The sequence below is a fragment of the Bos taurus genome, chromosome 21, assembly GCF_002263795.3.
Source record: "Bos taurus isolate L1 Dominette 01449 registration number 42190680 breed Hereford chromosome 21, ARS-UCD2.0, whole genome shotgun sequence".
Lineage (NCBI taxonomy): Eukaryota > Metazoa > Chordata > Mammalia > Artiodactyla > Bovidae > Bos > Bos taurus.
In genome coordinates this window covers 2,049,122-2,073,029 of record NC_037348.1, presented here as the reverse complement: position 1 = coordinate 2,073,029, position 23,908 = coordinate 2,049,122, and the positions used below count along the sequence as shown (strand labels likewise).

Here is a 23,908-nt window from a genome sequence, read left to right as displayed (position 1 = left end):
CATGCCATCACAGAATCCAGCAAAGAGGCATGATGAATGAATCTACATGACGCCTCTGGCCAGAGGCCAGGAACACAGGAGAGCACAGCCTCCCTGCACCAGTGGGGCCAAATGACAAAATGAGCCCCACGCCAGACAGCCTCTCCTGCCCCTACAACTGCCCACTCACATGGGCTGCCAACTCCCCTTTTTCCACAGGATCCTGCTCCCTGATTTCTAGGAAGACCCCCTAAACTCAGACAAGGATAGGTGGGCTGGATTTACAAATGACAATGGGATATCCTGAGGCACAATTTCACGCCAAACACAAGGGGAGAACGAGGCAGGATGGACAGAAAATATCCCATCTTCCTCATACTTGACACCCTGGACAGGACAAGATATGACACCAGACTGGAAACCACTCCCAGCTTCAGAGGTCTGCTGCAAAGGAACTATCACGGGAGAGGCCAACTGTTGGAGGGTCCATGAATCTTATGAACCTGCCACCATGGTGCTTCCCCACACTCACTCCAATCTTAACTGAAAGCAACACAGACTTCATGGAACTTAACTGAGTCACTGATACATCCACTTGCCCATCCACCCATGGGTTCCACCACCATTTGAGGTGCATTGCACACTCCCCAAGCTTTGCTCTGCCCCAGCATCTGCACCCCCTCTCAGGGCAACGTGCAGTTCCCTCCCATCGACACAGGATTTCCATCCTCGGAAATGTTCTAAGGCATCTGCCAGGCTCAGTCTCCCAACACCAGTGCTCATTCAGACAACAACCAAAGAAACAGTCAGAAGAAGGGCCATTGGCTTGGCCCACCTGCTGGATGCTCTGACCATTGATCTCCTCTTAATATCAGGAAAAAATCTGCAGCATGCCTTCCTGGAGAAAAAAATGACATCGAAGCCAGCTGAGGCCAAATCTGCCGTATGAATCATGAGTGAAAAAACTTGGCTTTTCTCCAGAGCACCAGGCAATGGGCAGCAGGGGGGTCAGTGAAACTCAATGGCAGATCATATGCTCAGATGCTTCAAATGGCTTCAATTACCTCTGGTAACTGCACACACATCATAACAGAGGAGAACATCACAGGCTAGATTATTGAAGCCAGAGACAAACTGAACTCATTTATAAGGGCCACCCAAAGAAAGAAGACAACCAAATGGAGGTGACCCAGGTACTGTATGCATGTGTGTGACCAAGTCTAAGCTGGCCCTAATTGATAACTAGCCCCAACCCTAGCTTCATGGGAGGCAACATGCTAGAGCTCAGTATTGATGAGGAGATGGTAGTGAGTTCTCACTCATTTTGTTCAGATTTTCCAAGGAATGCATATGAAAGTTGTCATCATTGATCCGAGTATGTGCTGCTTCACTGCACACCTCAGCAGGGCAGGCAGGGCTGCTCCAAGAAGGAGCCAATGACCTGGGAGTCCTCCAGGAGCTAGGAGAATTCAGAGCCCCCAGGCTTCTTGGCAAGAGGAAAAGTCCATTTGCACTTATACGTACTCAGGCAATCCCAGGAAGCCCTAAATTCATGACACATCTTGGGGCAGAGGAAGGCGTACCATCCTTAGTGATCCAAAAAGCAGAAACTGCAAGCTGTTTCTGCCACACTTCTTGCAGGACTCTCTTGCACCTCCATTCACTGAATCACAGGCAGGGATTCTTGTAAGCTACAGTCATACCTGGCAACTTCTCCTGACAAGTCAAAGGAAAGCACAAGCATGCTTCAAATGTGCACCCGGGTTCTCAATGAATAATATCGGTGTCCATGGTTCCCTGAGGTAAAGCCTGCATCTGCTTCTGAACTACCTCGATCCCTCATGTATGACTGGATACGTACCTATAGCAAAAAAGGTAGGAAATTATCTTAAAGTTCCTATCGGTGTCTGTCTGTCTGAGTATGTGTGTGTGGCAGGGGATTTGATATGGGTCTGTGTGTGTGTGTTCCAGTGTACCAAGAAGAATGTGCCTCAAGACTCTGGGTGTGCCTCTGAAACTCCTTCCAGGTGTCTCCAGGACTCAGAGTCCCACTCCAAAGGCCTTGGTGTCTTAACACGTGTGCCTTCACCACAGAAACCTGACTTTCTGCTGTCCAACAAAATGGCAGATGATGCCTGCCACTGTCCACAAGCTCCATGCAAAATTTCATCCTGAGGGGCTGTTGAAATAGGGCATGGGCTCATGATCTCTTCGACCCATGCCCTCTCACTATGAACATAAACCTGACTGCCCAAGGTCGCCTGGCAGAGCAACTGTGTGAATGCCATGTACCATGAGACATGTCAGCTAAAACTACAGCTCAGGTGTCCATGGTGACAAGACCCACCTCCTCCTGGATCAAGGAAACTTTCCCAAAGAAGGTCAAAAGTATTGGGAACATGACCCAGGGGCAGATATGGCCCACCATTCCTTAAAAGGGCAAAATAATTCAGGGCATGAGCCTCTCCCTGCCCAGTGAGTCTAATCACTCTCCGAGGCTCCACTGGAAAGTGCAAGATGGGACCTGGTCTTCCTCAGGTACCAGGATCCAGGGGTCACTCCCACAGAAACTGGGCCCCTTTGCCGGCCAGATAATGCTCAGATCCACAGCCTGCAGGGCCCTGGGAACCAACCATACCCAGGAAAAACTCCTACAAATTGAACTCCTCCATCCACCCCCAGTGTGACTCACCCACATCAGAAGCCACCAGGTCTTCTGCTCACAAAGGGACATTTAGTACTCAGAAGACCAACAGGAAGAAGGCAGTCTTTGATTATGGTGACATCACGCCATTCTGCCCAGCATCCCTTCTCTGCTACACAAAACCATCAAGTGTTCACAGAACACCAAGCCTGCTTCCAGGAAGACTTGAGAAGAACTTCCAGGGAAAGACCTTTGTTGTGTGAAGTTTCCCACAAGAGTGCCAGGGGATTCACTTGCTACATCATGGAGGAAGCCTTGGTATGCCAACCAAAGACGAATCTCTAAAAACCACAGGACTCCAAGGTTGATACTTCTCTGCCAGGGTGGCAAACAACTGGGTGCCATCTGGGCGGTCCACCTGCTCCCATCTTTAGGAACTCATACACCTGGCAAATACCAGGCCCAAAGGAAAAACAGATATGTGCAAAGATCTCATTTCTGCCCACACTAGCTGGTTGTGAGGCCTCGCTAAGTGGAATTCTTCAAGGCACCAAAGATATGCTTTGTGAGTCCTTCTGGCAGTGGGCCACCAAGGCCAAAAAGGTCACCTATCACCGAGCCTGCCAGGCACCAAAATGCCCTCTCTTCTGTACCCAGCCAAGGGCAGCTCCAAAAGGACCACAGTATGGAACACTGAAAACACAAAGACAGTGCCTGCAGCCTCAGCGGACAGATAGTCCCAGGAAATCATCCTGTACTTTTTCTCACCTGCACAACCATTCTGCTCTAGGCCTCTGGCCAACCTGCAGGAGGAATGCAAGGCTGGGACCACTGCACAGTCCACGGCAGCCTCTAAGACACAAGCATGTGACAGAAGATGCAACATAGGAACTGCCAAGGGCAGAAACGAGGCCTATTGCCTTTCACCCCTGCCACCATTTGACTAGGTTCCTGCAAACGCTACAGCCCACAGGGCACTCAAGAAACCTCACCAACCCAAAGGGCCTCAACAGCTAGGACCTCAGATCTGACCTGAGGCTCCAATAAGAAACTACAGAATCTTCCTCACTTTGGCTTCCACATCAACACACCTCCAACTAGCGCACTTGCAGCAGGAACTGGGACAAAATGCACATTTTCAAGCCAAGAGCTCAACAGACCTAGGCCAGGATCTACTCTGACTCCTAGCATCACTGGTCAGGCTAGACATCTCCTGTGAACTTCAGTGGTATTGACCTCAGACCTTGCACTTCAGGAAAACCGCATGAACATCTTACACAGCCCACACTCAGAAGGGAGCCTTGCAAACAGTGGTGATCCTGGTGATCCTCCTGCTCTATGCATGTATGTGACACAGTAAAAGCAGCCCTTACTGCTAATTAGTGCACACTTAGCTCCAGGAGAGGCAATGTGTTGGAATTCACTGTCGGTGAGGAAATAGTAGTGAATTCTGACTCATTTTGTTCAGATGTTCCCAAGGAACGCATATGAGAGTGTCATAGATACGAGCACACGCTGGCTTGCTGCCCACCTCAGGAGGGCAGGTAGAACTAATCTCAGGAGGAGCCAGTGACCTAGGAGTCCTTCAGGAGCCAGGGGAATTCAGAGGTCTAAGACTTCTCTGCAGAATGGTCCCTCCATACATACAACTACTCAGGCAGTCCCAGGAAACCCTACATCCATGAAACATCTTGTGGTAAGAGAAGGTGCCATCCTCAGTGATCCAAAAAGCAGTGGCAGGAACCTGGGCCTGTGAACTTCTCGCCAGACTCCCCTGCATCTCGAGGTACTGTCTCATGTGCATGGCTTCTTGCCCTGGATGACAGACAGTCATACCCGAGAACTTCTCCTGACAAGTGGAGAGAAAGCAAAGGAACACTTCAGATGTGTACCCAAGTTCTCACTGAACAATGCTGATGCCCATCGTTCCCTGGGGGAAGGCCTTTATCTGCTTAGCCAAATGTATTGATTCCCTACCTAGGACTGGATAAATAAGTGAGCATGAGTGCAGCAAAGTAGGTTCAAGAGCGAGTGGGTGTCTGTCTGACAGCGTGCATGGATGGCAGGGCATGCGATGTGGGGTTGAGTGCATCTGTTCCGGCGTACCAACAAGGATGCACTCTTAGGATTTGGATGGGCCTTGAACTCCTTCCAGCTATCTCCATGTCTCAGAGACCCACGCAAAGGCCTCGGTGTCTGAACAGGCATGCCGTCTATACAGAGTGTGGACCTCCTACCCTCCCACAAAATGGAGTAGATGCTTGGCACCTTCCACAAGCCTCATGCAAAATTTCACAGAGGGGCTGTTGACATCGGCTCTGGGCCCCCTATCTCCATGACCATTCCCTTTGACCAAAGCATAGGAATCGGACCAAGCAAGGTCGTGCTGCACAGCAACTCTGTGAATGCCACAGAGCTTGAGACTACACCAGGAACTATTTCAGCTCAGGTGTCCTTGCCCACTAGTCCCAGCTCTACTTAGAGCAAGGAAATTTTCCATTAGAATGACAAATGTATGGTGAACTTGGCCCTGGGGCTGATGACCCACAATACCCTTGAAGAGGAAAAGAATTCAAGGCATGAGCCTCTTCCTACCCAGTGAGTCCAATCACTCTCCAGGGACCCAATGGTAAGTGAAAGACAAGAGGCGCTCGTCCTCAGGTACCAACATCTAGGCGTCACTCCCAGAGAAACAGGGCCCCTTGCCCAGCCAGAATAGGTTAAGATCCCCACAGTACAGGCTCCTGGATACTGACCACATCCTATGGGAAAAACTCCCATAAAGCAGAGCTTGGTCCAAATTGAACACTCCTGCCCCAAATAGAAACTCACCCACATTGGAAGCCTCCAGGGGCTCTATTCACACAGTCAACCAGCACCCAACAACAGGAAAAAGGTGGGCTTTGACTATGGTGACATCACGTCATTCCACCCTACACCTTGTATCTGCCATGCAAGACCACCAAGTGCTCACAGATCACTAAGGTGGCTTCCAGGAAGACATCAGAAGACCTGCCAGCAGAAGACTTTGGATGTGCCAGGTCTCCCGCCATAGTGCCAGAGGAGCTGCTGGTGCCTACACTGAGGCAGGCTTGGTATACCAACCAATGACCAATCTCTACCACAAACATGGGCCTTCAAAGTTGCTAATTCACTGCTGGGGGGAGCGGTGAACACCTGGGTGGATCAGGGCCGAATACCTGGCCCCAAATTTTGAGAAATCACACACCTTGCAAATTCCAGGCTGAGGGGCCAAATGGGGGCCAAGGCGATGTACGCACACCACATTACCACCCACGGGCTGCTTTTCAAGGTACCAAAGATACAAATGAAGAGTTCTTCTTCTGGCATCAGACCACCAAGGCCACAAAGGTCACTATTACCAAGCCTCCCAGACACAAGCAATCCTCCCTCCTCTGTACCCAACTGAGGGCAACTCTAAAAGGACCACAGTATGTATCACTGAAAACAAAACAACAGTGCCTTCAGCCTCAGGGGACAGATTGTCCAAGGAAATCACACAGCACATTTCCCTACCTGCAAAACCATTTTGTTCTAGGCCTCTGGTCAACCTGCATGATGAATTCAGGCCTGGGATCACTTCACAGTTCATGGCAACCTCCTAGACTCAAGCACTGTGATAGCAGTTACAATTCAGGAACTGCCAAGGGCAGAAATGAGGCCTATTAACTTTCACGACTGTCACCTTTCCCCTAGGTCTCTGCAACATTTGCAGCCCACAGGGCACTCAGGAATTTCAACAACACAAAGGGCTGCAATGGCAAGGGCCTCAGATCTGACCTGGGGCGCCAATCAGAAGCCACAGAAGCATCCTTGTTTCAGATTCCACATCACCACTGATCCAACAAGCACACTTGCAGCAGTAACCAAGAAGACATGAACATTTTTAAGCCAAAAGCTCAATTGTCCGAGGCAAGGATCTACTGTGACTCCTGCCACCACTGGACAAGATGGATGCCTCTATGCTCCTCAGTGCCCTTCACCACAGACCTCACATTCCAAGAGCCACCCAAACATCTGTACACGGCACACCCTCAGACGGGAGCCTCGCAAATGGTGGTGACCTGGCTCCTCCATGCGTGTGTGTGACACAGTCGGAGACGCCCTCACTGCTAACCAGTCCCACCCTTAACCCCAAGGGAGGCAACGTGCTGGACCTCAGTTTCGATGAGGAGACGGTAGTGAGTTCTCACTCATTTTGTTCAGATTTTCCAAGGAATGCATGTGAGGGTGTCATCATCGATCCGAGCACGTGCTGGCTTGCTGCCCACCTCCTCACGGCAGGAAGGGCTGCTCCCAGGAGGAGCCAGTGACCCGGGAGTCCTCCAGCAGCCAGGGGAACTCAGAGCCATCAGGCTTCTCAGCAAGAGGAACGGTCCCTGTATACGTACAACCACTCAGGCAGTCCCAGGAAACCTGAAATTCACAACACGTCTTGGGGCAGGAGAAGCCGTACCGTGCTGGGTGATCCAAAAAGCAGTGGCAGCAACTCGGGTGCGCCACACTTCTTGCCGGACTCCCTTGCACCTTGAGTCACTGCCTCACGGGTGGGGGTTCATCTCCTGGCTGATGGACAGTCATACGTGGCAACTTCACCTGACAAGTGGACAGAAAGCACAGGAATGCTTCAGATGTGTACTTGGTCTCTCACTAATACTGATGCAAGTGTTTCCCTAGGGGAAGGCCTGTATCTGCACCCCAACTATATTGATCCTTTACAGACGACTGGTTACCTATCTTTCAAAAGAGTGCGGCAAATTAGGCTCAAGTGCATGTGGGTGTCTTTCTGACCAAGCGTGCAAGGGTAGCAGGGGATTCGATGTGAGTTTGAGTGCCTGCATTCTGGTGTACCAATAAAAATGCATTCTCAGCATTTTGGGTGTGTGTCTGGAAATCTGTCTGGGTATCCAAGTCTCAGAGACCACATGCAAAGGCCCTGCAGTATGAACATGCGTGCCACCTCCATGGAGTCCTGACCTCCCACCATCCCACGAAATGGGATGACACTTGGCATCTTCCACAAGATCCATGCAAAATTTCACTGAGGGGCTGTTGACATAGGCTCTAGGCTCCCAATCTCCATGAACCATGATCTCTGACCAACGCAGAGACCTGACTGCCCAGGGTCACCTTGCGGAGAATCTGTGTGAATGCCACATACCCTGAGACTACGTGAGCTACTACTATAGCTCAGGGGTCCTTGTCACAAGTCCTACCTCCTACCTAACAAGAAAATTTTCCCAGACAACTGCACAGTAAGGTGAACTTGGCACTAGGGCAGATATGGCCCACTGCACCCTCCAATAGGAAAAGAATTCAGGGCATGCGTATCTTCCTGCCAGTCAGCCCCAATCAAAGTCCAGCCTCCCCTGGAAACTGCAAGATGGAACCTGGTCATCCTCAGGTACCAGGAACCAGGGGTCACTCCCACAGAAACGGGATTCCTTTCCTGGCCAGATTATCCTCCAATCTACAGCCTGCAGGGCCCTGGGTACTGACCACACCCTAGAGAAAGCTCTCATAATGCAGGGCTTGGTCCAAATTGAATTCATTATGCAACAAAGGGCGACTCACCTAAATCTGAAGCCTCCAGGGCCTCGGCTCACAGGGACAATGAGCATCCAGCAAGACCCACAGGAAGAAGGCGGGCAACACGACCAAGGGCTCACAGATCACCAGGGATGCTTTCAGGAAGACTTCAGAAGACCTGCCAGGGAAGACCGTGGATGTGCCAGGTCTCTGCCATAGTGCCATGGGAGCTGTTGTCTCCTACACTGAGGCAGCCTTGGTATGCCAACCAATGAGCAATGTCTATCACAACCGTGGTGGTCCTCAAAGGTTGATGCTTCACTGCCAGGGGGGCAAACACATGGGTGCTATCAGGGCTGGCCGGCTGGCCCCAACCTTAGGGAATCTTGATAATTCCAGGCCGAAGAGACAAATGGCGGCCAAGGGGCATGTGCGTACACCACGTAACTACCCACTGGGCTGGTTCCTTGGCCTCTTTATTGCAACTCTTCAAGGCACCAAAGATGCCCTTTGAGAGTCCTTCTATTGGCAGTGGGACAACAAGGCCACAAAGGTCACCTTTCACCGAGCCTCCTAAGGACAAGCAATGCCCTGTCCTCTGTACCCAGCTGATGGCAGCTCCAAAAGGACCCCACTGTATTACTGAAAACAGAACAACAGTGCCTGCAAGCCTAGCGGACATATTGTCCCAGTAAATCACACTGCACTTTTCCTCACCTGCACAAACATTCTTCTCTGGGCCTCTGGCCAACCTGCAGGAGGAATGCAGGCCTAGGACCACAGCATAGTCCATGGCGACCTCCAAGACTCAAGCACGTGACAGGAGTTGCAATTCAGCCACTGCCAAGGGCAGAAATGGGCCTATTAACTTTCACAACTGCCACCATTCCCCCAGGTCTCTGCAGCCACTGCAGCCCACATGGCACTCAGGAATCTCAGCAACCCAAAGGGATGCAACGGCGAGGGCCTCAGACCTGACCTGGGGCTCCAATCACAAACCACAGAAGCTTCATTGCTTTAGAATCGACATCACCAGAGCCCCAATTAGTGCATCTGCAGCAGGAATCAGGACAAAATGCACCTTTCCAAGCTAAGACGTCAACTGTCTGAGGCTAGGGTCTACTGCGACACCTACCACCACTGGACAAGCCAGATGGCTCTATGCTCCTCAGTGCCTTTACATGGACCTTGTATTCCAAGAGGGCCGCTAGAATATCTGTACATGGCCCACCCTCACACGGGAGCCTCGCAAATGGTGGTGACCTGGCTCCTCCATGCGTGTGTGTGACACAGTCGGAGACGCCCTCACTGCTAACCAGTCCCACCCTTAACCCCAAGGGAGGCAACGTGCTGGACCTCAGTTTCGATGAGGAGACGGTAGTGAGTTCTCACTCATTTTGTTCAGATTTTCCAAGGAATGCATGTGAGGGTGTCATCATCGATCCGAGCACGTGCTGGCTTGCTGCCCACCTCCTCACGGCAGGAAGGGCTGCTCCCAGGAGGAGCCAGTGACCCGGGAGTCCTCCAGCAGCCAGGGGAACTCAGAGCCCTCAGGCTTCTCAGCAAGAGGAACGGTCCCTCTATACGAACAACCACTCAGGCAGTCCCAGGAAACCTGAAATTCACGACACGTCTTGGGGCAGGAGAAGCCGTACCGTGCTGGGTGATCCAAAAAGCAGTGGCAGCAACTCGGGTGCGCCACACTTCTTGCCGGACTCCCTTGCACCTTGAGTCACTGCCTCACGGGTGGGGGTTCATCTCCTGGCTGATGGACAGTCATACGTGGCAACTTCACCTGACAAGTGGACAGAAAGCACAGGAATGCTTCAGATGTGTACTTGGTCTCTCACTAATACTGATGCAAGTGTTTCCCTAGGGGAAGGCCTGTATCTGCACCCCAACTATATTGATCCTTTACAGACGACTGGTTACCTATCTTTCAAAAGAGTGCGGCAAATTAGGCTCAAGTGCATGTGGGTGTCTTTCTGACCAAGCGTGCAAGGGTAGCAGGGGATTCGATGTGAGTTTGAGTGCCTGCATTCTGGTGTACCAATAAAAATGCATTCTCAGCATTTTGGGTGTGTGTCTGGAAATCTGTCTGGGTATCCAAGTCTCAGAGACCGCATGCAAAGGCCCTGCAGTATGAACATGCGTGCCACCTCCATGGAGTCCTGACCTCCCACCATCCCACGAAATGGGATGACACTTGGCATCTTCCACAAGATCCATGCAAAATTTCACTGAGGGGCTGTTGACATAGGCTCTAGGCTCCCAATCTCCATGAACCATGATCTCTGACCAACGCAGAGACCTGACTGCCCAGGGTCACCTTGCGGAGAATCTGTGTGAATGCCACATACCCTGAGACTACGTGAGCTACTACTATAGCTCAGGGGTCCTTGTCACAAGTCCTACCTCCTACCTAACAAGAAAATTTTCCCAGACAACTGCACAGTAAGGTGAACTTGGCACTAGGGCAGATATGGCCCACTGCACCCTCCAATAGGAAAAGAATTCAGGGCATGCGTATCTTCCTGCCAGTCAGCCCCAATCAAAGTCCAGCCTCCCCTGGAAACTGCAAGATGGAACCTGGTCATCCTCAGGTACCAGGAACCAGGGGTCACTCCCACAGAAACGGGATTCCTTTCCTGGCCAGATTATCCTCCAATCTACAGCCTGCAGGGCCCTGGGTACTGACCACACCCTAGAGAAAGCTCTCATAATGCAGGGCTTGGTCCAAATTGAATTCATTATGCAACAAAGGGCGACTCACCTAAATCTGAAGCCTCCAGGGCCTCGGCTCACAGGGACAATGAGCATCCAGCAAGACCCACAGGAAGAAGGCGGGCAACACGACCAAGGGCTCACAGATCACCAGGGATGCTTTCAGGAAGACTTCAGAAGACCTGCCAGGGAAGACCGTGGATGTGCCAGGTCTCTGCCATAGTGCCATGGGAGCTGTTGTCTCCTACACTGAGGCAGCCTTGGTATGCCAACCAATGAGCAATGTCTATCACAACTGTGGTGGTCCTCAAAGGTTGATGCTTCACTGCCAGGGGGGCAAACACATGGGTGCTATCAGGGCTGGCCGGCTGGCCCCAACCTTAGGGAATCTTGATAATTCCAGGCCGAAGAGACAAATGGCGGCCAAGGGGCATGTGCGTACACCACGTAACCACCCACTGGGCTGGTTCCTTGGCCTCTTTATTGCAACTCTTCAAGGCACCAAAGATGCCCTTTGAGAGTCCTTCTATTGGCAGTGGGACAACAAGGCCACAAAGGTCACCTTTCACCGAGCCTCCTAAGGACAAGCAATGCCCTGTCCTCTGTACCCAGCTGATGGCAGCTCCAAAAGGACCCCACTGTATTACTGAAAACAGAACAACAGTGCCTGCAAGCCTCAGCGGACATATTGTCCCAGTAAATCACACTGCACTTTTCCTCACCTGCACAAACATTCTTCTCTGGGCCTCTGGCCAACCTGCAGGAGGAATGCAGGCCTAGGACCACAGCATAGTCCATGGCGACCTCCAAGACTCAAGCACGTGACAGGAGTTGCAATTCAGCCACTGCCAAGGGCAGAAATGGGCCTATTAACTTTCACAACTGCCACCATTCCCCCAGGTCTCTGCAGCCACTGCAGCCCACATGGCACTCAGGAATCTCAGCAACCCAAAGGGATGCAACGGCGAGGGCCTCAGACCTGACCTGGGGCTCCAATCACAAACCACAGAAGCTTCATTGCTTTAGAATCGACATCACCAGAGCCCCAATTAGTGCATCTGCAGCAGGAATCAGGACAAAATGCACCTTTCCAAGCTAAGACGTCAACTGTCTGAGGCTAGGATCTACTGCGACACCTACCACCACTGGACAAGCCAGATGGCTCTATGCTCCTCAGTGCCTTTACATGGACCTTGTATTCCAAGAGGGCCGCTAGAATATCTGTACATGGCCCACCCTCACACGGGAGCCTCGCAAATGGTGGTGACCTGGCTCCTCCATGCGTGTGTGTGACACAGTCGGAGACGCCCTCACTGCTAACCAGTCCCACCCTTAACCCCAAGGGAGGCAACGTGCTGGACCTCAGTTTCGATGAGGAGACGGTAGTGAGTTCTCACTCATTTTGTTCAGATTTTCCAAGGAATGCATGTGAGGGTGTCATCATCGATCCGAGCACGTGCTGGCTTGCTGCCCACCTCCTCACGGCAGGAAGGGCTGCTCCCAGGAGGAGCCAGTGACCCGGGAGTCCTCCAGCAGCCAGGGGAACTCAGAGCCCTCAGGCTTCTCAGCAAGAGGAACGGTCCCTCTATACGAACAACCACTCAGGCAGTCCCAGGAAACCTGAAATTCACGACACGTCTTGGGGCAGGAGAAGCCGTACCGTGCTGGGTGATCCAAAAAGCAGTGGCAGCAACTCGGGTGCGCCACACTTCTTGCCGGACTCCCTTGCACCTTGAGTCACTGCCTCACGGGTGGGGGTTCATCTCCTGGCTGATGGACAGTCATACGTGGCAACTTCACCTGACAAGTGGACAGAAAGCACAGGAATGCTTCAGATGTGTACTTGGTCTCTCACTAATACTGATGCAAGTGTTTCCCTAGGGGAAGGCCTGTATCTGCACCCCAACTATATTGATCCTTTACAGACGACTGGTTACCTATCTTTCAAAAGAGTGCGGCAAATTAGGCTCAAGTGCATGTGGGTGTCTTTCTGACCAAGCGTGCAAGGGTAGCAGGGGATTCGATGTGAGTTTGAGTGCCTGCATTCTGGTGTACCAATAAAAATGCATTCTCAGCATTTTGGGTGTGTGTCTGGAAATCTGTCTGGGTATCCAAGTCTCAGAGACCGCATGCAAAGGCCCTGCAGTATGAACATGCGTGCCACCTCCATGGAGTCCTGACCTCCCACCATCCCACGAAATGGGATGACACTTGGCATCTTCCACAAGATCCATGCAAAATTTCACTGAGGGGCTGTTGACATAGGCTCTAGGCTCCCAATCTCCATGAACCATGATCTCTGACCAACGCAGAGACCTGACTGCCCAGGGTCACCTTGCGGAGAATCTGTGTGAATGCCACATACCCTGAGACTACGTGAGCTACTACTATAGCTCAGGGGTCCTTGTCACAAGTCCTACCTCCTACCTAACAAGAAAATTTTCCCAGACAACTGCACAGTAAGGTGAACTTGGCACTAGGGCAGATATGGCCCACTGCACCCTCCAATAGGAAAAGAATTCAGGGCATGCGTATCTTCCTGCCAGTCAGCCCCAATCAAAGTCCAGCCTCCCCTGGAAACTGCAAGATGGAACCTGGTCATCCTCAGGTACCAGGAACCAGGGGTCACTCCCACAGAAACGGGATTCCTTTCCTGGCCAGATTATCCTCCAATCTACAGCCTGCAGGGCCCTGGGTACTGACCACACCCTAGAGAAAGCTCTCATAATGCAGGGCTTGGTCCAAATTGAATTCATTATGCAACAAAGGGCGACTCACCTAAATCTGAAGCCTCCAGGGCCTCGGCTCACAGGGACAATGAGCATCCAGCAAGACCCACAGGAAGAAGGCGGGCAACACGACCAAGGGCTCACAGATCACCAGGGATGCTTTCAGGAAGACTTCAGAAGACCTGCCAGGGAAGACCGTGGATGTGCCAGGTCTCTGCCATAGTGCCATGGGAGCTGTTGTCTCCTACACTGAGGCAGCCTTGGTATGCCAACCAATGAGCAATGTCTATCACAACTGTGGTGGTCCTCAAAGGTTGATGCTTCACTGCCAGGGGGGCAAACACATGGGTGCTATCAGGGCTGGCCGGCTGGCCCCAACCTTAGGGAATCTTGATAATTCCAGGCCGAAGAGACAAATGGCGGCCAAGGGGCATGTGCGTACACCACGTAACTACCCACTGGGCTGGTTCCTTGGCCTCTTTATTGCAACTCTTCAAGGCACCAAAGATGCCCTTTGAGAGTCCTTCTATTGGCAGTGGGACAACAAGGCCACAAAGGTCACCTTTCACCGAGCCTCCTAAGGACAAGCAATGCCCTGTCCTCTGTACCCAGCTGATGGCAGCTCCAAAAGGACCCCACTGTATTACTGAAAACAGAACAACAGTGCCTGCAAGCCTCAGCGGACATATTGTCCCAGTAAATCACACTGCACTTTTCCTCACCTGCACAAACATTCTTCTCTGGGCCTCTGGCCAACCTGCAGGAGGAATGCAGGCCTAGGACCACAGCATAGTCCATGGCGACCTCCAAGACTCAAGCACGTGACAGGAGTTGCAATTCAGCCACTGCCAAGGGCAGAAATGGGCCTATTAACTTTCACAACTGCCACCATTCCCCCAGGTCTCTGCAGCCACTGCAGCCCACATGGCACTCAGGAATCTCAGCAACCCAAAGGGATGCAACGGCGAGGGCCTCAGACCTGACCTGGGGCTCCAATCACAAACCACAGAAGCTTCATTGCTTTAGAATCGACATCACCAGAGCCCCAATTAGTGCATCTGCAGCAGGAATCAGGACAAAATGCACCTTTCCAAGCTAAGACGTCAACTGTCTGAGGCTAGGATCTACTGCGACACCTACCACCACTGGACAAGCCAGATGGCTCTATGCTCCTCAGTGCCTTTACATGGACCTTGTATTCCAAGAGGGCCGCTAGAATATCTGTACATGGCCCACCCTCACACGGGAGCCTCGCAAATGGTGGTGACCTGGCTCCTCCATGCGTGTGTGTGACACAGTCGGAGACGCCCTCACTGCTAACCAGTCCCACCCTTAACCCCAAGGGAGGCAACGTGCTGGACCTCAGTTTCGATGAGGAGACGGTAGTGAGTTCTCACTCATTTTGTTCAGATTTTCCAAGGAATGCATGTGAGGGTGTCATCATCGATCCGAGCACGTGCTGGCTTGCTGCCCACCTCCTCACGGCAGGAAGGGCTGCTCCCAGGAGGAGCCAGTGACCCGGGAGTCCTCCAGCAGCCAGGGGAACTCAGAGCCCTCAGGCTTCTCAGCAAGAGGAACGGTCCCTCTATACGAACAACCACTCAGGCAGTCCCAGGAAACCTGAAATTCACGACACGTCTTGGGGCAGGAGAAGCCGTACCGTGCTGGGTGATCCAAAAAGCAGTGGCAGCAACTCGGGTGCGCCACACTTCTTGCCGGACTCCCTTGCACCTTGAGTCACTGCCTCACGGGTGGGGGTTCATCTCCTGGCTGATGGACAGTCATACGTGGCAACTTCACCTGACAAGTGGACAGAAAGCACAGGAATGCTTCAGATGTGTACTTGGTCTCTCACTAATACTGATGCAAGTGTTTCCCTAGGGGAAGGCCTGTATCTGCACCCCAACTATATTGATCCTTTACAGACGACTGGTTACCTATCTTTCAAAAGAGTGCGGCAAATTAGGCTCAAGTGCATGTGGGTGTCTTTCTGACCAAGCGTGCAAGGGTAGCAGGGGATTCGATGTGAGTTTGAGTGCCTGCATTCTGGTGTACCAATAAAAATGCATTCTCAGCATTTTGGGTGTGTGTCTGGAAATCTGTCTGGGTATCCAAGTCTCAGAGACCGCATGCAAAGGCCCTGCAGTATGAACATGCGTGCCACCTCCATGGAGTCCTGACCTCCCACCATCCCACGAAATGGGATGACACTTGGCATCTTCCACAAGATCCATGCAAAATTTCACTGAGGGGCTGTTGACATAGGCTCTAGGCTCCCAATCTCCATGAACCATGATCTCTGACCAACGCAGAGACCTGACTGCCCAGGGTCACCTTGCGGAGAATCTGTGTGAATGCCACATACCCTGAGACTACGTGAGCTACTACTATAGCTCAGGGGTCCTTGTCACAAGTCCTACCTCCTACCCTAACAAGAAAATTTTCCCAGACAACTGCACAGTAAGGTGAACTTGGCACTAGGGCAGATATGGCCCACTGCACCCTCCAATAGGAAAAGAATTCAGGGCATGCGTATCTTCCTGCCAGTCAGCCCCAATCAAAGTCCAGCCTCCCCTGGAAACTGCAAGATGGAACCTGGTCATCCTCAGGTACCAGGAACCAGGGGTCACTCCCACAGAAACGGGATTCCTTTCCTGGCCAGATTATCCTCCAATCTACAGCCTGCAGGGCCCTGGGTACTGACCACACCCTAGAGAAAGCTCTCATAATGCAGGGCTTGGTCCAAATTGAATTCATTATGCAACAAAGGGCGACTCACCTAAATCTGAAGCCTCCAGGGCCTCGGCTCACAGGGACAATGAGCATCCAGCAAGACCCACAGGAAGAAGGCGGGCAACACGACCAAGGGCTCACAGATCACCAGGGATGCTTTCAGGAAGACTTCAGAAGACCTGCCAGGGAAGACCGTGGATGTGCCAGGTCTCTGCCATAGTGCCATGGGAGCTGTTGTCTCCTACACTGAGGCAGCCTTGGTATGCCAACCAATGAGCAATGTCTATCACAACTGTGGTGGTCCTCAAAGGTTGATGCGTCACTGCCAGGGGGGCAAACACATGGGTGCTATCAGGGCTGGCCGGCTGGCCCCAACCTTAGGGAATCTTGATAATTCCAGGCCGAAGAGACAAATGGCGGCCAAGGGGCATGTGCGTACACCACGTAACTACCCACTGGGCTGGTTCCTTGGCCTCTTTATTGCAACTCTTCAAGGCACCAAAGATGCCCTTTGAGAGTCCTTCTACTGGCAGTGGGACAACAAGGCCACAAAGGTCACCTTTCACCGAGCCTCCTAAGGACAAGCAATGCCCTGTCCTCTGTACCCAGCTGATGGCAGCTCCAAAAGGACCCCACTGTATTACTGAAAACAGAACAACAGTGCCTGCAAGCCTCAGCGGACATATTGTCCCAGTAAATCACACTGCACTTTTCCTCACCTGCACAAACATTCTTCTCTGGGCCTCTGGCCAACCTGCAGGAGGAATGCAGGCCTAGGACCACAGCATAGTCCATGGCGACCTCCAAGACTCAAGCACGTGACAGGAGTTGCAATTCAGCCACTGCCAAGGGCAGAAATGGGCCTATTAACTTTCACAACTGCCACCATTCCCCCAGGTCTCTGCAGCCACTGCAGCCCACATGGCACTCAGGAATCTCAGCAACCCAAAGGGATGCAACGGCGAGGGCCTCAGACCTGACCTGGGGCTCCAATCACAAACCACAGAAGCTTCATTGCTTTAGAATCGACATCACCAGAGCCCCAATTAGTGCATCTGCAGCAGGAATCAGGACAAAATGCACCTTTCCAAGCTAAGACGTCAACTGTCTGAGGCTAGGATCTACTGCGACACCTACCACCACTGGACAAGCCAGATGGCTCTATGCTCCTCAGTGCCTTTACATGGACCTTGTATTCCAAGAGGGCCGCTAGAATATCTGTACATGGCCCACCCTCACACGGGAGCCTCGCAAATGGTGGTGACCTGGCTCCTCCATGCGTGTGTGTGACACAGTCGGAGACGCCCTCACTGCTAACCAGTCCCACCCTTAACCCCAAGGGAGGCAACGTGCTGGACCTCAGTTTCGATGAGGAGACGGTAGTGAGTTCTCACTCATTTTGTTCAGATTTTCCAAGGAATGCATGTGAGGGTGTCATCATCGATCCGAGCACGTGCTGGCTTGCTGCCCACCTCCTCACGGCAGGAAGGGCTGCTCCCAGGAGGAGCCAGTGACCCGGGAGTCCTCCAGCAGCCAGGGGAACTCAGAGCCCTCAGGCTTCTCAGCAAGAGGAACGGTCCCTCTATACGAACAACCACTCAGGCAGTCCCAGGAAACCTGAAATTCACGACACGTCTTGGGGCAGGAGAAGCCGTACCGTGCTGGGTGATCCAAAAAGCAGTGGCAGCAACTCGGGTGCGCCACACTTCTTGCCGGACTCCCTTGCACCTTGAGTCACTGCCTCACGGGTGGGGGTTCATCTCCTGGCTGATGGACAGTCATACGTGGCAACTTCACCTGACAAGTGGACAGAAAGCACAGGAATGCTTCAGATGTGTACTTGGTCTCTCACTAATACTGATGCAAGTGTTTCCCTAGGGGAAGGCCTGTATCTGCACCCCAACTATATTGATCCTTTACAGACGACTGGTTACCTATCTTTCAAAAGAGTGCGGCAAATTAGGCTCAAGTGCATGTGGGTGTCTTTCTGACCAAGCGTGCAAGGGTAGCAGGGGATTCGATGTGAGTTTGAGTGCCTGCATTCTGGTGTACCAATAAAAATGCATTCTCAGCATTTTGGGTGTGTGTCTGGAAATCTGTCTGGGTATCCAAGTCTCAGAGACCGCATGCAAAGGCCCTGCAGTATGAACATGCGTGCCACCTCCATGGAGTCCTGACCTCCCACCATCCCACGAAATGGGATGACACTTGGCATCTTCCACAAGATCCATGCAAAATTTCACTGAGGGGCTGTTGACATAGGCTCTAGGCTCCCAATCTCCATGAACCATGATCTCTGACCAACGCAGAGACCTGACTGCCCAGGGTCACCTTGCGGAGAATCTGTGTGAATGCCACATACCCTGAGACTACGTGAGCTACTACTATAGCTCAGGGGTCCTTGTCACAAGTCCTACCTCCTACCTAACAAGAAAATTTTCCCAGACAACTGCACAGTAAGGTGAACTTGGCACTAGGGCAGATATGGCCCACTGCACCCTCCAATAGGAAAAGAATTCAGGGCATGCGTATCTTCCTGCCAGTCAGCCCCAATCAAAGTCCAGCCTCCCCTGGAAACTGCAAGATGGAACCTGGTCATCCTCAGGTACCAGGAACCAGGGGTCACTCCCACAGAAACGGGATTCCTTTCCTGGCCAGATTATCCTCCAATCTACAGCCTGCAGGGCCCTGGGTACTGACCACACCCTAGAGAAAGCTCTCATAATGCAGGGCTTGGTCCAAATTGAATTCATTATGCAACAAAGGGCGACTCACCTAAATCTGAAGCCTCCAGGGCCTCGGCTCACAGGGACAATGAGCATCCAGCAAGACCCACAGGAAGAAGGCGGGCAACACGACCAAGGGCTCACAGATCACCAGGGATGCTTTCAGGAAGACTTCAGAAGACCTGCCAGGGAAGACCGTGGATGTGCCAGGTCTCTGCCATAGTGCCATGGGAGCTGCTGTCTCCTACACTGAGGCAGCCTTGGTATGCCAACCAATGAGCAATGTCTATCACAACTGTGGTGGTCCTCAAAGGTTGATGCTTCACTGCCAGGGGGGCAAACACATGGGTGCTATCAGGGCTGGCCGGCTGGCCCCAACCTTAGGGAATCTTGATAATTCCAGGCCGAAGAGACAAATGGCGGCCAAGGGGCATGTGCGTACACCACGTAACTACCCACTGGGCTGGTTCCTTGGCCTCTTTATTGCAACTCTTCAAGGCACCAAAGATGCCCTTTGAGAGTCCTTCTACTGGCAGTGGGACAACAAGGCCACAAAGGTCACCTTTCACCGAGCCTCCTAAGGACAAGCAATGCCCTGTCCTCTGTACCCAGCTGATGGCAGCTCCAAAAGGACCCCACTGTATTACTGAAAACAGAACAACAGTGCCTGCAAGCCTAGCGGACATATTGTCCCAGTAAATCACACTGCACTTTTCCTCACCTGCACAAACATTCTTCTCTGGGCCTCTGGCCAACCTGCAGGAGGAATGCAGGCCTAGGACCACAGCATAGTCCATGGCGACCTCCAAGACTCAAGCATGTGACAGGAGTTGCAATTCAGCCACTGCCAAGGGCAGAAATGGGCCTATTAACTTTCACAACTGCCACCATTCCCCCAGGTCTCTGCAGCCACTGCAGCCCACATGGCACTCAGGAATCTCAGCAACCCAAAGGGATGCAACGGCGAGGGCCTCAGACCTGACCTGGGGCTCCAATCACAAACCACAGAAGCTTCATTGCTTTAGAATCGACATCACCAGAGCCCCAATTAGTGCATCTGCAGCAGGAATCAGGACAAAATGCACCTTTCCAAGCTAAGACGTCAACTGTCTGAGGCTAGGATCTACTGCGACACCTACCACCACTGGACAAGCCAGATGGCTCTATGCTCCTCAGTGCCTTTACATGGACCTTGTATTCCAAGAGGGCCGCTAGAATATCTGTACATGGCCCACCCTCACACGGGAGCCTCGCAAATGGTGGTGACCTGGCTCCTCCATGCGTGTGTGTGACACAGTCGGAGACGCCCGCACTGCTAACCAGTCCCACCCTTAACCCCAAGGGAGGCAACGTGCTGGACCTCAGTTTCGATGAGGAGACGGTAGTGAGTTCTCACTCATTTTGTTCAGATTTTCCAAGGAATGCATGTGAGGGTGTCATCATCGATCCGAGCACGTGCTGGCTTGCTGCCCACCTCCTCACGGCAGGAAGGGCTGCTCCCAGGAGGAGCCAGTGACCCGGGAGTCCTCCAGCAGCCAGGGGAACTCAGAGCCCTCAGGCTTCTCAGCAAGAGGAACGGTCCCTCTATACGAACAACCACTCAGGCAGTCCCAGGAAACCTGAAATTCACGACACGTCTTGGGACAGGAGAAGCCGTACCGTGCTGGGTGATCCAAAAAGCAGTGGCAGCAACTCGGGTGCGCCACACTTCTTGCCGGACTCCCTTGCACCTTGAGTCACTGCCTCACGGGTGGGGGTTCATCTCCTGGCTGATGGACAGTCATACGTGGCAACTTCACCTGACAAGTGGACAGAAAGCACAGGAATGCTTCAGATGTGTACTTGGTCTCTCACTAATACTGATCCAAGTGTTTCCCTAGGGGAAGGCCTGTATCTGCACCCCAACTATATTGATCCTTTACAGACGACTGGTTACCTATCTTTCAAAAGAGTGCGGCAAATTAGGCTCAAGTGCATGTGGGTGTCTTTCTGACCAAGCGTGCAAGGGTAGCAGGGGATTCGATGTGAGTTTGAGTGCCTGCATTCTGGTGTACCAATAAAAATGCATTCTCAGCATTTTGGGTGTGTGTCTGGAAATCTGTCTGGGTATCCAAGTCTCAGAGACCGCATGCAAAGGCCCTGCAGTATGAACATGCGTGCCACCTCCATGGAGTCCTGACCTCCCACCATCCCACGAAATGGGATGACACTTGGCATCTTCCACAAGATCCATGCAAAATTTCACTGAGGGGCTGTTGACATAGGCTCTAGGCTCCCAATCTCCATGAACCATGATCTCTGACCAACGCAGAGACCTGACTGCCCAGGGTCACCTTGCGGAGAATCTGTGTGAATGCCACATACCCTGAGACTACGTGAGCTACTACTATAGCTCAGGGGTCCTTGTCACAAGTCCTACCTCCTACCTAACAAGAAAATTTTCCCAGACAACTGCACAGTAAGGTGAACTTGGCACTAGGGCAGATATGGCCCACTGCACCCTCCAATAGGAAAAGAATTCAGGGCATGCGTATCTTCCTGCCAGTCAGCCCAATCAAAGTCCAGCCTCCACTGGAAACTGCAAGATGGAACCTGGTCATCCTCAGGTACCAGGAACCAGGGGTCACTCCCACAGAAACGGGATTCCTTTCCTGGCCAGATTATCCTCCAATCTACAGCCTGCAGGGCCCTGGGTACTGACCACACCCTAGAGAAAGCTCTCATAATGCAGGGCTTGGTCCAAATTGAATTCATTATGCAACAAAGGGCGACTCACCTAAATCTGAAGCCTCCAGGGCCTCGGCTCACAGGGACAATGAGCATCCAGCAAGACCCACAGGAAGAAGGCGGGCAACACGACCAAGGGCTCACAGATCACCAGGGATGCTTTCAGGAAGACTTCAGAAGACCTGCCAGGGAAGACCGTGGATGTGCCAGGTCTCTGCCATAGTGCCATGGGAGCTGTTGTCTCCTACATTGAGGCAGCCTTGGTATGCCAACCAATGAGCAATCTCTATCACAACTGTGGTGGTCCTCAAAGGTTGATGCGTCACTGCCAGGGGGGCAAACACATGGGTGCTATCAGGGCTGGCCGGCTGGCCCCAACCTTAGGGAATCTTGATAATTCCAGGCCGAAGAGACAAATGGCGGCCAAGGGGCATGTGCGTACACCACGTAACTACCCACTGGGCTGGTTCCTTGGCCTCTTTATTGCAACTCTTCAAGGCACCAAAGATGCCCTTTGAGAGTCCTTCTACTGGCAGTGGGACAACAAGGCCACAAAGGTCACCTTTCACCGAGCCTCCTAAGGACAAGCAATGCCCTGTCCTCTGTACCCAGCTGATGGCAGCTCCAAAAGGACCCCACTGTATTACTGAAAACAGAACAACAGTGCCTGCAAGCCTCAGCGGACATATTGTCCCAGTAAATCACACTGCACTTTTCCTCACCTGCACAAACATTCTTCTCTGGGCCTCTGGCCAACCTGCAGGAGGAATGCAGGCCTAGGACCACAGCATAGTCCATGGCGACCTCCAAGACTCAAGCATGTGACAGGAGTTGCAATTCAGCCACTGCCAAGGGCAGAAATGGGCCTATTAACTTTCACAACTGCCACCATTCCCCCAGGTCTCTGCAGTCACTGCAGCCCACATGGCACTCAGGAATCTCAGCAACCCAAAGGGATGCAACGGCGAGGGCCTCAGACCTGACCTGGGGCTCCAATCACAAACCACAGAAGCTTCATTGCTTTAGAATCGACATCACCAGAGCCCCAATTAGTGCATCTGCAGCAGGAATCAGGACAAAATGCACCTTTCCAAGCTAAGACGTCAACTGTCTGAGGCTAGGATCTACTGCGACACCTACCACCACTGGACAAGCCAGATGGCTCTATGCTCCTCAGTGCCTTTACATGGACCTTGTATTCCAAGAGGGCCGCTAGAATATCTGTACATGACCCACCCTCACACGGGAGCCTCGCAAATGGTGGTGACCTGGCTCCTCCATGCGTGTGTGTGACACAGTCGGAGACGCCCTCACTGCTAACCAGTCCCACCCTTAACCCCAAGGGAGGCAACGTGCTGGACCTCAGTTTCGATGAGGAGACGGTAGTGAGTTCTCACTCATTTTGTTCAGATTTTCCAAGGAATGCATGTGAGGGTGTCATCATCGATCCGAGCACGTGCTGGCTTGCTGCCCACCTCCTCACGGCAGGAAGGGCTGCTCCCAGGAGGAGCCAGTGACCCAGGAGTCCTCCAGCAGCCAGGGGAACTCAGAGCCCTCAGGCTTCTCAGCAAGAGGAACGGTCCCTCTATACGAACAACCACTCAGGCAGTCCCAGGAAACCTGAAATTCACGACACGTCTTGGGGCAGGAGAAGCCGTACCGTGCTGGGTGATCCAAAAAGCAGTAGCAGCAACCTGTGCCCGCCACACTTCTCGCTGGACTCCTCCGCACCTCAAGTATGTGCCTCACTGGCATGGCTTCATCTCCTGGGTGATAGGCAGTCATATTAGGCAACTTGACCTGACAAGGGGACAGAAAGCACAGGCAGGCTTCAGATGTGTACCCACCTCCTCGCTAAGCAGTATCAATGCCCATGGTTCCCTGAGGGAAGGGCTTTTCTGCTTCCCAACCATAGTATCCCTTATGTACGACTGGACACCTATGTGTTGGCACGAATGCAGAAAGTTAGGTTCATGTGACCGTGGATGTCTGTCTGACTGAGTTTGGAAGTATGTAGGGGAACTTGATGTCGGTCTGAGTACTTGTGTTCTAGTGTACCAATAAGAATGTGCTCTGAGGATTCTCAGTGTGCCTCT

At 52.4% G+C, this 23,908-nt stretch overlaps 1 long non-coding RNA gene and 9 other non-coding genes across 16 annotated transcripts in view; all 10 read right to left on the bottom strand.

Annotated features, from left to right (window-relative positions):
- LOC100848941 (uncharacterized) overlaps positions 1–23,908 on the bottom strand; it is a 132,902-nt gene that overhangs the window by 65,296 nt on the left and 43,698 nt on the right. For 5 of the 7 annotated variants that reach the window (XR_009492073.1, XR_009492074.1, XR_009492075.1 and 2 more), the window contains 13 exons: positions 23,473–23,612; positions 21,862–21,994; positions 20,745–20,884; positions 19,135–19,267; positions 18,017–18,156; positions 16,406–16,538; positions 15,287–15,426; positions 13,676–13,808; positions 12,558–12,697; positions 10,947–11,079; positions 9,829–9,968; positions 8,219–8,351; positions 7,101–7,240 (listed from right to left, as the gene is read on the bottom strand). This is a non-coding gene — a long non-coding RNA (uncharacterized lncRNA). Of the gene's footprint in view, positions 1–7,100; positions 7,241–8,218; positions 8,352–9,828; positions 9,969–10,946; positions 11,080–12,557; positions 12,698–13,675; positions 13,809–15,286; positions 15,427–16,405; positions 16,539–18,016; positions 18,157–19,134; positions 19,268–19,806; positions 20,107–20,744; positions 20,885–21,861; positions 21,995–22,534; positions 22,835–23,472; positions 23,613–23,908 lie in introns of those variants that run through there. The other 2 variants (XR_009492078.1, XR_009492079.1) reach the window with 2 other exon arrangements.
- LOC112443278 (small nucleolar RNA SNORD116) lies at positions 1,259–1,352 on the bottom strand. Its single transcript, XR_003031622.1, has one exon. It is a non-coding gene; the product is annotated as a small nucleolar RNA SNORD116 (small nucleolar RNA).
- On the bottom strand, positions 4,040–4,129 carry LOC112443284 (small nucleolar RNA SNORD116). The gene has a single exon (XR_003031627.1). It is a non-coding gene; the product is annotated as a small nucleolar RNA SNORD116 (small nucleolar RNA).
- Positions 6,798–6,890, bottom strand: LOC112443268 (small nucleolar RNA SNORD116). Its single transcript, XR_003031612.1, has one exon. It is a non-coding gene; the product is annotated as a small nucleolar RNA SNORD116 (small nucleolar RNA).
- Positions 9,526–9,618, bottom strand: LOC112443266 (small nucleolar RNA SNORD116). The gene has a single exon (XR_003031611.1). It is a non-coding gene; the product is annotated as a small nucleolar RNA SNORD116 (small nucleolar RNA).
- On the bottom strand, positions 12,255–12,347 carry LOC112443265 (small nucleolar RNA SNORD116). The gene has a single exon (XR_003031610.1). It is a non-coding gene; the product is annotated as a small nucleolar RNA SNORD116 (small nucleolar RNA).
- LOC112443264 (small nucleolar RNA SNORD116) lies at positions 14,984–15,076 on the bottom strand. The gene has a single exon (XR_003031609.1). It is a non-coding gene; the product is annotated as a small nucleolar RNA SNORD116 (small nucleolar RNA).
- Positions 17,714–17,806, bottom strand: LOC112443263 (small nucleolar RNA SNORD116). Its single transcript, XR_003031608.1, has one exon. It is a non-coding gene; the product is annotated as a small nucleolar RNA SNORD116 (small nucleolar RNA).
- LOC112443262 (small nucleolar RNA SNORD116) lies at positions 20,442–20,534 on the bottom strand. Its single transcript, XR_003031607.1, has one exon. It is a non-coding gene; the product is annotated as a small nucleolar RNA SNORD116 (small nucleolar RNA).
- LOC112443261 (small nucleolar RNA SNORD116) lies at positions 23,170–23,262 on the bottom strand. Its single transcript, XR_003031606.1, has one exon. It is a non-coding gene; the product is annotated as a small nucleolar RNA SNORD116 (small nucleolar RNA).